This window comes from Sinocyclocheilus anshuiensis, unplaced genomic scaffold (assembly GCF_001515605.1).
Source record: "Sinocyclocheilus anshuiensis isolate Anshui unplaced genomic scaffold, SAMN03320099.WGS_v1.1 scaffold88, whole genome shotgun sequence".
In the NCBI taxonomy this organism is placed as follows: domain Eukaryota; kingdom Metazoa; phylum Chordata; class Actinopteri; order Cypriniformes; family Cyprinidae; genus Sinocyclocheilus; species Sinocyclocheilus anshuiensis.
The window spans coordinates 1,387,893-1,396,895 of record NW_015555728.1 but is presented as its reverse complement, the minus strand read 5'-3'; the positions used below and the strand labels follow the sequence as shown (position 1 = coordinate 1,396,895).

Below are 9,003 nucleotides of genomic sequence, written 5' to 3'. Positions count from 1 at the left end.
GTTTTAGTAAGATGATATTCTGATTATATTTTTTTGCAAGCACATTTTACCAATTCCAAACAACATCAATCTTAAAAACCACTATTAATCTTGTATTTAATCACTTATAATCTATATATTATTATTCATGAAGTCTGGAAGTGAAAAACGCCTTATATTCAGGTGTGCATAATTATTAAGCAGGGCGGGCATCAGGTGAGCAAGCTAGTGAAACGTTGCACGCACGAAAGAGAAGGTCTGCACACATCCAAAAACGTATTTAAAATGAAAAATTGATTTTCGTGCGTTCGAAATACTTTCTTCTTTGCGAGACAAACATTTTCTCCACAAAACTCAGTTCACGCGCGTGCAAAACGCACTTTTGTGCCCTCAAAATATGAACTATCACGCGCAGAATTGCGGCAGAGATCTAATCCCATACCCTCATGGCCAAAAAACAGACCGGCCCACCGGGAATTTTCCCGGTGCTCCCGATTAGCCAATCCGGGCCTGAGTTAGGTTATGTACGAAAACATTTAAGGTCAAGAAACAAGTGCAGCCTAGACATGACATGTACTTTATATATTTAAATTATCAAAAAAAAAAAGACCACACTACAACTTTGAGAAAATGTATGTATTTGCAAACACTAAAATTTTATACAACCAAAATAAAATGTTGTGCAAATATTGTGATAACACCTGCCTGGTAGGACTGAAAATATCATAATATTTTTCTTTTTCTTTCTTTTTTTTTAGTTTAGGTTTTTATATAAAAATAAAATAAAGTGTTGCAGAAATATGGAAAGAAAGTTTGATTTAGGTTTTTAAATGTATCATAGTATCATATAAACCTTTAATTAATGAATCATTAATTCTCCATCAGGGCCCATATAACTGAATATATAATTTTAATTGCAGGAAAGACATAAACAAGTAAAGAAAATAATGCAATTTACTGTATGTGAAATCACACTTCTTTGTTACACAATTTTTTAGAGTGGGGAAGAATTTAAGGTTACAGCTGTTAAATAGCAATGATTTACCTACAGTAATTACCCATACTGCTGAATGGGGGACATCTGAAAGAGGCAGCGAGCCAATTTCTTTAGCCGTGACACACTGACCTCATCTGCTCTCTCTCTCTCTCCTTCCCCTCCAATCTTCTCAATAGAGCTCTTATGATATGAACTGAATATCAATTCCAATATTCATGTACATCCTTGGATGTAGTAGTATATCATGTCATACCAATACCATGACATTAAATAATTCTATCATTTGATAAATGACATAGGTTGCATAAATTATTTGACCAGACCTCTCTGTTTCAGAAAACATTTTGATATTATGCTTCAGAGTGATTTTTATTTAATATTGTACAAAAATAAATGTTCATTATGCTGTTTTGCTCTTATCTTCTCTCATCAAATTGTATATTGATTGATTTATCGATATTATGTATGTACCTATTTTAAACAACCATCTACATTTTTATTAACTCACAAATGCAACCAACAATTTACACTTTTTTAAAAAATAATAAAGAAAAATAAATAATTGGAAAAAAATCAAATCAACACATGAGATCAATAATCTTATGACATGACAACAGTCAAGAAAGTCTTTCAGGCTTCTGTGCTTAAATGTGCAATGTGTAAAATAGTGTAAATCCTTATTAGGAAACAACAAAAACAAGGTATTCCAGTTGTTGAAAAATACATTAATGTAGAAAAATAAATGTAAAAAATTACAAAAATAAAGCTGTTAATGCTTATTCTTTATTTAACCAAATTAAAAGCAATAGCAGAAAATAAACAGTAGAACAAAGTCACAAATTAAATAAACAGTGCATTTCAGGTTTTTCATGTAGGTCTAAAATAAGTTTTTAGGTACAGAAATGTAATAATTATATGTAAATGAACACTGCATAGTCTTCACTGTATAGATTAAATATAGATTAATCCTTATTAAAGTTACAAAAGTTGTTCAGTCAAGTGCAGTGAGAGATTTTTTTTCTTTGACAGTAGCGGTTTGTTAGTCTGCTTTCACTTTAAGACCGAAGCACAGATCCAATATACTGATACACATGCGTTTTCTTTCTCAGCTGTTTACATAACCGACTGTGTTTACTAGGATATTCGTCAAGACATGCATTTTAATATAATTTTGTCTGTATTTGTTCATCCAAGCACAAAAAAGCGGAAGAGAACTTAATTCAGTATTCGCGCGCTGTCTGTGAGCGTGCGCTTCGGATGTGTGCGTGTCACCGTGCGCAGAAAACTTCTAACGTCATCTTCTCACAGCATCTTTTATGCTCACCTTGTGCATTCAGACAGTCCTTATATCGAGTCCTCACACGTGAGTTTGAACGAGAATGCATGCGCTGACGGTAATGCATAGGCGGACATTGCTGAAAATGTGGACAGTGCCAAAATAAATTACCTATTTATACTACAAGTATTGATATCATTTACACTGCACATGTCTGCGGCACGTTACGGCTCCGACGCGGCTACCGGAACTGACCGTGGTCATTCTAGTCAATGCCTGTGTTTACACCAGACGTGCCGCGGCACGTTTCAAAACCGTACCAGAAGCGGCTCTCCGCGCCGCTTCCCTAAAGATAGGCGCCTAGTCTATTTTTGACGGACGCCGCGTCCAAACCGCACAGCAAATACAAAATAAAAGTAAAAAAATCATGTCAATTTCAAAATAAACACCCTGTGCAGACTCCCGATCGTATTTCACGGTCACATATCTTTGGCAGGAGGCCAGAAATGGACGACAAGCGGTTCATCCTCGAAATACAAAAACACATGGTGTTATATGACATCACAAATCCTTTTTACAAGGACAATGAGCAACCAAACAACATCTGACAGGCAAATCACGTGGTCTCGCGAATCCTACCGCTGCGCTCAGTGTTGCCAATTTAGCTACTTTGTAGCTAGATTTAGCGACTTCCCCGCCCCTTTTGAGACTTTTTTCAAAAGTTTAGGGACAAATATAGCAACTGCTTGGACAAACCTTATCTAAGTTCTCATCTTGACCACTGATCTACGTTCATCTTTATATAGATCAGTGAATTTGCCATTGTGATGTCATCTAGCGACATTTAGCTACCAGTTTTAGCTACTTTCAATTGAAAGCAGTTGGCAACACTGGCTGCGCTTCTGATCTGCTTCTGGTGTGAGTTGGCACCACGTGGAGGACGTAACAAAACCTCTTCGGAGCCGTAACGCGCCACAGACGTGTGCAGTGTAAATAAGGGGTGAAACAGGCATTACGCGTGGCATTGATACATCGTATCGTTAGACATTTGATCGATGTATCATCCATATCGATGGATCGTTACACCCCTACAAGCTAGATATTCACCATCAGAATTTACATTCTGCTTTGTTTACTGACTGTGAATCAACACAAATTCTTAAGGCTATATTTTGGTTGATTTTTTTTCCCAGTCTATTGTTGTAGTATCACCTATTTCAGAACATTCAGCACAGATAGATAGATAGATAGATAGATAGACACACACACACACACACACACACACACACACATACATATATGTACATACAATAACTGTGGAACACACACTATTTATTCACTCATACACTTATTTATCTAACACACATACTCAGTCTACATTTCAATTTGCACATAATATACCTGTACATACAACTGTCTATTGTTCTATACCTGTACATACGATTGTCGATTTGTATATTTTTTATTCCTTATTTTACTTGTTCTATTTTTTATTTTTTATTTATTTTAATTTTTTATTATCTGTGTTTTTTTTTGTTCTGTCACTGTCATTCTGTTACACTGTGGAAGCTTCTGTCACGAAAACAAATTCCTCATATGTGTAAACATACCTGGCAATAAAGCTCATTCTGATTCTGATATATATATATATACATAGATAAATAAATAAATAAGCAAGCAAGCAAGCCAGCTATGAATAATCTGGCTTCACAGGACTAACCACAGCACATCCCTAATAACTAAACTCTAAAGAATCAGTGATTGAACTGGATAGAGCTTGCATGTGGTGAAATTCCAGTAGATCTTGTTTAATCGCCATATTGATTGTGATCTGTATTTGTGTGTGTGCTGGGGACAGAAGAAAGATCGAGTCAAATTGAAGCCATTCGTCACAAGCTGATCGATGCCATTCATCAAGCTAAGAAAATCGATGTCAACTATAGCAAAGACAGTGGTTGCACATTCATCTTGACAGGGGAATAATTACCTTCATCCTCTACCGAAGTTAGAAAAGCAGTCCACTGCTAATATTTTACACTCAGAGATGACCACTCTGATCCACACTGAGATTCACTTGTGCAGGCTTACACATTAGTGTCATAATGAAAACAATCAGGTGTGCAGATAAACGCACTGACATATTGTAGATCATTATAGTATAACAGACATGGGAGGAAGGATATTTAAAGGGACAGTTCACTCAAAAATGAAATGATATCATCATTTACTTGCCCTCATGTCATTCCAAACCTGTATGACTACCTTTCTTCCTTGGAACACAAAACAAGGTGTCTGGAATGTTGGGTCTGAAACAGCAAGGACTTCACTGACTCTTATTATATAGACAGAAAAACACTAAGGCACATTTTTATGTGAATGAGCGCTTTCTGCATTCTCACCATTTTCTGACTGATCATCTATAAAACCAAAAATTTAAAAAATTTAAAAAAAAATTGGAGGGGACACAGTCTGTGTGTTTGGGTTTAAACCAGTCCTTAGATGCTGAATAAGTCTCTGTCCTTTTTTCCCATCTCTCTTTTGCTTTTTTCCTTTTTCAATTTCCTACACATCAAAAGCAGACGTCTTGCCCTCCGTCTCCACTGGGGAATCTGACGGTTCTCAGACCTTATTAAGCACAAACTCAACATTCTATGAGATTTTATGGAGTTCTAGCTCAGTGATCATTGGTAGATTGAAGCAATTATCTGCAGTGGGTTTGAGCATTAACTATGGCACTAGAGCGCAAGACAAATTCCTTTCAATTAAACGTGAGCCTCAAAGCTTTCTGTCTTTTTTGCTGAGCACTGTTCTTACATAAGTGCTCCCTCAGTGTGCCTGTTAGATATTTCAGATGCGCTGCCATCTCCATGAATGCTAAAAATAGAAGCTTCTCTCTCTCCTTGTCAAGCCTCAGTTCTGTTCTTCACTGTGAGTGTGAGTTAGAGAGAGGACACATTCAGATTCGCTTTCATCATAATTCAACATTCTCCTCTGGGCAAGGAAGTTATCCACTTTAAACAAAAATCTTTGGAACTTTGGAAGATGTCCACCAGAAATTGCTGAATGGGTAGCTGTGCTGCTGAAAGCTGCCAAGTGAGTTCACAAATAAATGTGATCTGATCCATGCGTACAGTATGTTTGTTGTTATCCTGAATGGACAGCTTGGACAGATACTATTGTTAGGGTAAAATAGGAGCAGCAAGGCACGTCTATTCAGGACCACATGGAGCTCCATCAGTTTGATAATTCATTGATAGTTCTTTCTAGAAATTTCTTTCTTTCTATTTTTAGTTATTTCAAACATTTTGAAAGATGTTCAATAACAAAGACTTGAATTCTATTAAATAAGATTAAAAATGTCTTTTAAACATTAAAATGTAGTTTTCATTTTAAAATAAAATAGTATTTTTAAAATGTATAAATAATATTGTGACGAGAGGGGCGGGGCCGAGAGCCGTGGGAACGGAGTGAGGCCGGTGGAGTAAATGCTAATACACGACACCTGCGCCACTCACCGGTCTCGAGTCCCACGGAGGAGCTTTACTTTCGTTTTGTGTTTGTTTATTTTATTAAATTGTTTAAATGTCTGCCGGTTCCCGCCTCCTTCTTCCCGATCTACAAACTTTGTTACAAATATAATAAAATTTTTATAAAGTATGTCTAATACAATATATATATATATACACACACACATATATATACAGTATATATATATATAAAATCCTAAAATATATAAATAAAATAAAAATGAATAAATATATATAAAAAAATTGCAAAAATGTACATTCCATTGAGGCTATTAGAATAATTAATACAGTTTGAATACAGGAGTACACCAAAATGCTTTTTGGCTTCAAATACAATACCTAATGCATTGATTTTTTTTTCCACATAATACTGCTGAATCTTTCTCTCTAAGCCACCTGTTTATTCATGACTGAAGGCAAAACAAAATCATACTTTCAGCACAACATTCATTCATCTACAAAACAGTCAGGTATTAGTGGTGCCAAATGTAGACGTGGAAATAATCCAGAAAAGCACTAAGTCAAATAACTGCATGTCTCAGTTAAATCATTACATGTCAGGCAACTAAACTGCTTGTTCATTATGCATCATCTTTATTTCTGGCTCAGTCCCTGATAATTGATGGTATAATTACTAAACTATATTTCTTAATTTTATGCTGAGGTGCACAGCTAGATTTATTGTGTTGGTTTCTTTTTACTACTCACTGACACTGTGATGTATGACAATGCATCCTAAATTAGACAGTACACTTTTCAAGCATGAAAACAATAATGAGAACATCTGTCCTTGAGACAGCCCAGTTGTGAACTTCATCCATTTTAAAGGCAGATGAACTTAATATTGTCTTGAGAGAAGAGTCACTCGCAAGAATATTTCATTCCATTTTTATGTAATGTTTTTTGGGTTACACTTTTTGAAATAGTGCTTAAAAAGCTGTTAAAGCTGTGCGTGAGTGAGTATATGCAGAAAATATCTGTGAATCTCAACTGGTTAGACCATAATCACTTTTGCAGTTTAAACACTGAGTAGAGTGATATATTGATCCGGTTATTTTGTAAGTAACAAAATTATCCTTCACATAACAAATCACCCTTATTCAGGGGATTGAAAGAGATTGAGTAGTTGAAAGAAGCAGGAAAATCAAAACCCAAAGTTAATATTCCTCAACTTCACTAGCTAAAAGAACAACCAAAATTTCCAAGTGGCACGAGCACATTTTCTCCTCAGCTAGTGGTGAGAAACATAGTTCAGGAGGAAGTGCATGGCTGTGGGCAAAGTGAATTTTATCACATTCTGAGGAGCATTACATGATCAAGCAACTGCTGTAGACACGGGGGAACGTGTCACTGAGCTCTCTGTTGTCATAATTGAGGGAGAACAAGAGCGAGAAAGAGAGGCTGGCAGTAACAGGAAATCCTGAATCATGCTGGCTTTTGATCTGCTCCATCTGCCATGGCATCATGTGAACAAACTGCGACATTCAGTCACCAAAGTTGCCAAGCAGTCAAAGATTATTATTCACAGTTGTCTATACAATGAATATCAGTGGGTGCTCAGCGATACTATTGCATTTTGCATTCCGGTATACAGAGATATAGAGTATAGGACATATTTCACTTAACTATGATGCATTATGGGGAGATGTGAGGATTTAGAATTTTTAAGTCTTTTAGCATGGACTATTAAAGTATAAGTAAGCAGTGTTGAATGTATCATTTGAAATGTTGTCTACGGTCAATGTCATTGTTTTTTACATTGTAAAAAAAATTGTTGTAAATAAATAAATAAAAGATTGTTGCAGTACGTTTACAAGACAACATTATTTCAGTCTTTCAACTTTAAAATGTCATGTTTAATTAAATGTCACTGCCATTTCTTTGTAATTAATTGTGTCATTTATTGGCAACTTCTGAGTTAAAACTGTTGTTTTCAGTGTAGCCGTAGTTACCATATAGCTACTCAGAAAAAATAAATATAAATTAAACTGTAATGTAAATTAAATAAATTACACATTTACATTATTTACTTGAGTTGCTCCCTCAAGTGGAGGAGTTTAAGTATTTCGGGGTCTTGTTCACGAGTGAGGGAAAAATGGAGTGGCAGGTTGACAGACGGTTTGATGCTGCGTCCGCAGTAATGCGGTCATTGTACCGGTCTGTTTTGGTGAAGAAGGAGCTGAGTCTCAAGGTGAAGCTCTCAATTTACCGGTCGATCTACGATCCTACCCTCACCTATGGTCATGAACTCTGGATCATTACCGATACAAGCGGCAGAAATGAGTTTCCTCCGCAGAGTGGCTGGGCGCACCCTTAGGGATAGGGTGAGGAGTTCAGTCACCCAGGAGGAGCTCGGAGTAGAGCCGCTGCTCCTCCACATCGAGAGGAGCCAGTTGAGGTGGCTCGGGCACCTGTTTTGGATGCCTCCTGGACGCCTCCCTGGTGAGGTGTTCCGGGCATGTCCCACTGGGAAGAGGCCTCGGGGCAGACCCAGGACACGTTGGAGAGACTACGTCTCCCAGCTGGCCTGGGAATGCCTTGAGGTTCCCCCAGAGGAGCTGGAGGAGGTGTGTGGGGAGAGGGAAGTCTGGGGGGCTCTGCTCGGACTGCTGCCCTCACGACCTGGGCTCGGATAAGTGGAGCCAGTCGATCTACGATCCTACCCTCACCTATGGTCATGAACTCTGGATCATTACCGATACAAGCGGCAGAAATGAGTTTCCTCCGCAGAGTGGCTGGGCGCACCCTTAGGGTTAGGGTGAGGAGTTCAGTCACCCGGGAGGAGCTCGGAGTAAAGCCGCTGCTCCTCCGCATCGAGAGGAGCCAGTTGAGGTGGCTCGGGCACCTGTTTTGGATGCCTCCTGGACGCCTCCCTGGTGAGGTGTTCCGGGCATGTCCCACTGGGAAGAGGCCTCGGGGCAGACCCAGGACACGTTGGAGAGACTACGTCTCCCAGCTGGCCTGGGAATGCCTTGAGGTTCCCCCAGAGGAGCTGGAGGAGGTGTGTGGGGAGAGGGAAGTCTGGGGGGCTCTGCTCGGACTGCTGCCCTCACGACCTGGGCTCGGATAAGTGGAGGAAGATGTTACATGTTATGTTATTTTACATTATTTACAATATTTACAAAATAAATTTAATGTATAATAATATAATTTAAAGGTGGGGTAAGCGATTTCTGGTAGCCAATGTTGACATTTGAAATCACCAAAACAAACACGCCCCTACC

The 9,003-nt window shown here is 38.1% G+C and overlaps 1 protein-coding gene across 1 annotated transcript in view; it reads right to left on the bottom strand.

Moving 5' to 3' along the window:
* LOC107672696 (ras-like protein family member 10B) overlaps positions 1–9,003 on the bottom strand; it is a 28,283-nt gene that overhangs the window by 4,646 nt on the left and 14,634 nt on the right. The window lies entirely within an intron of this gene.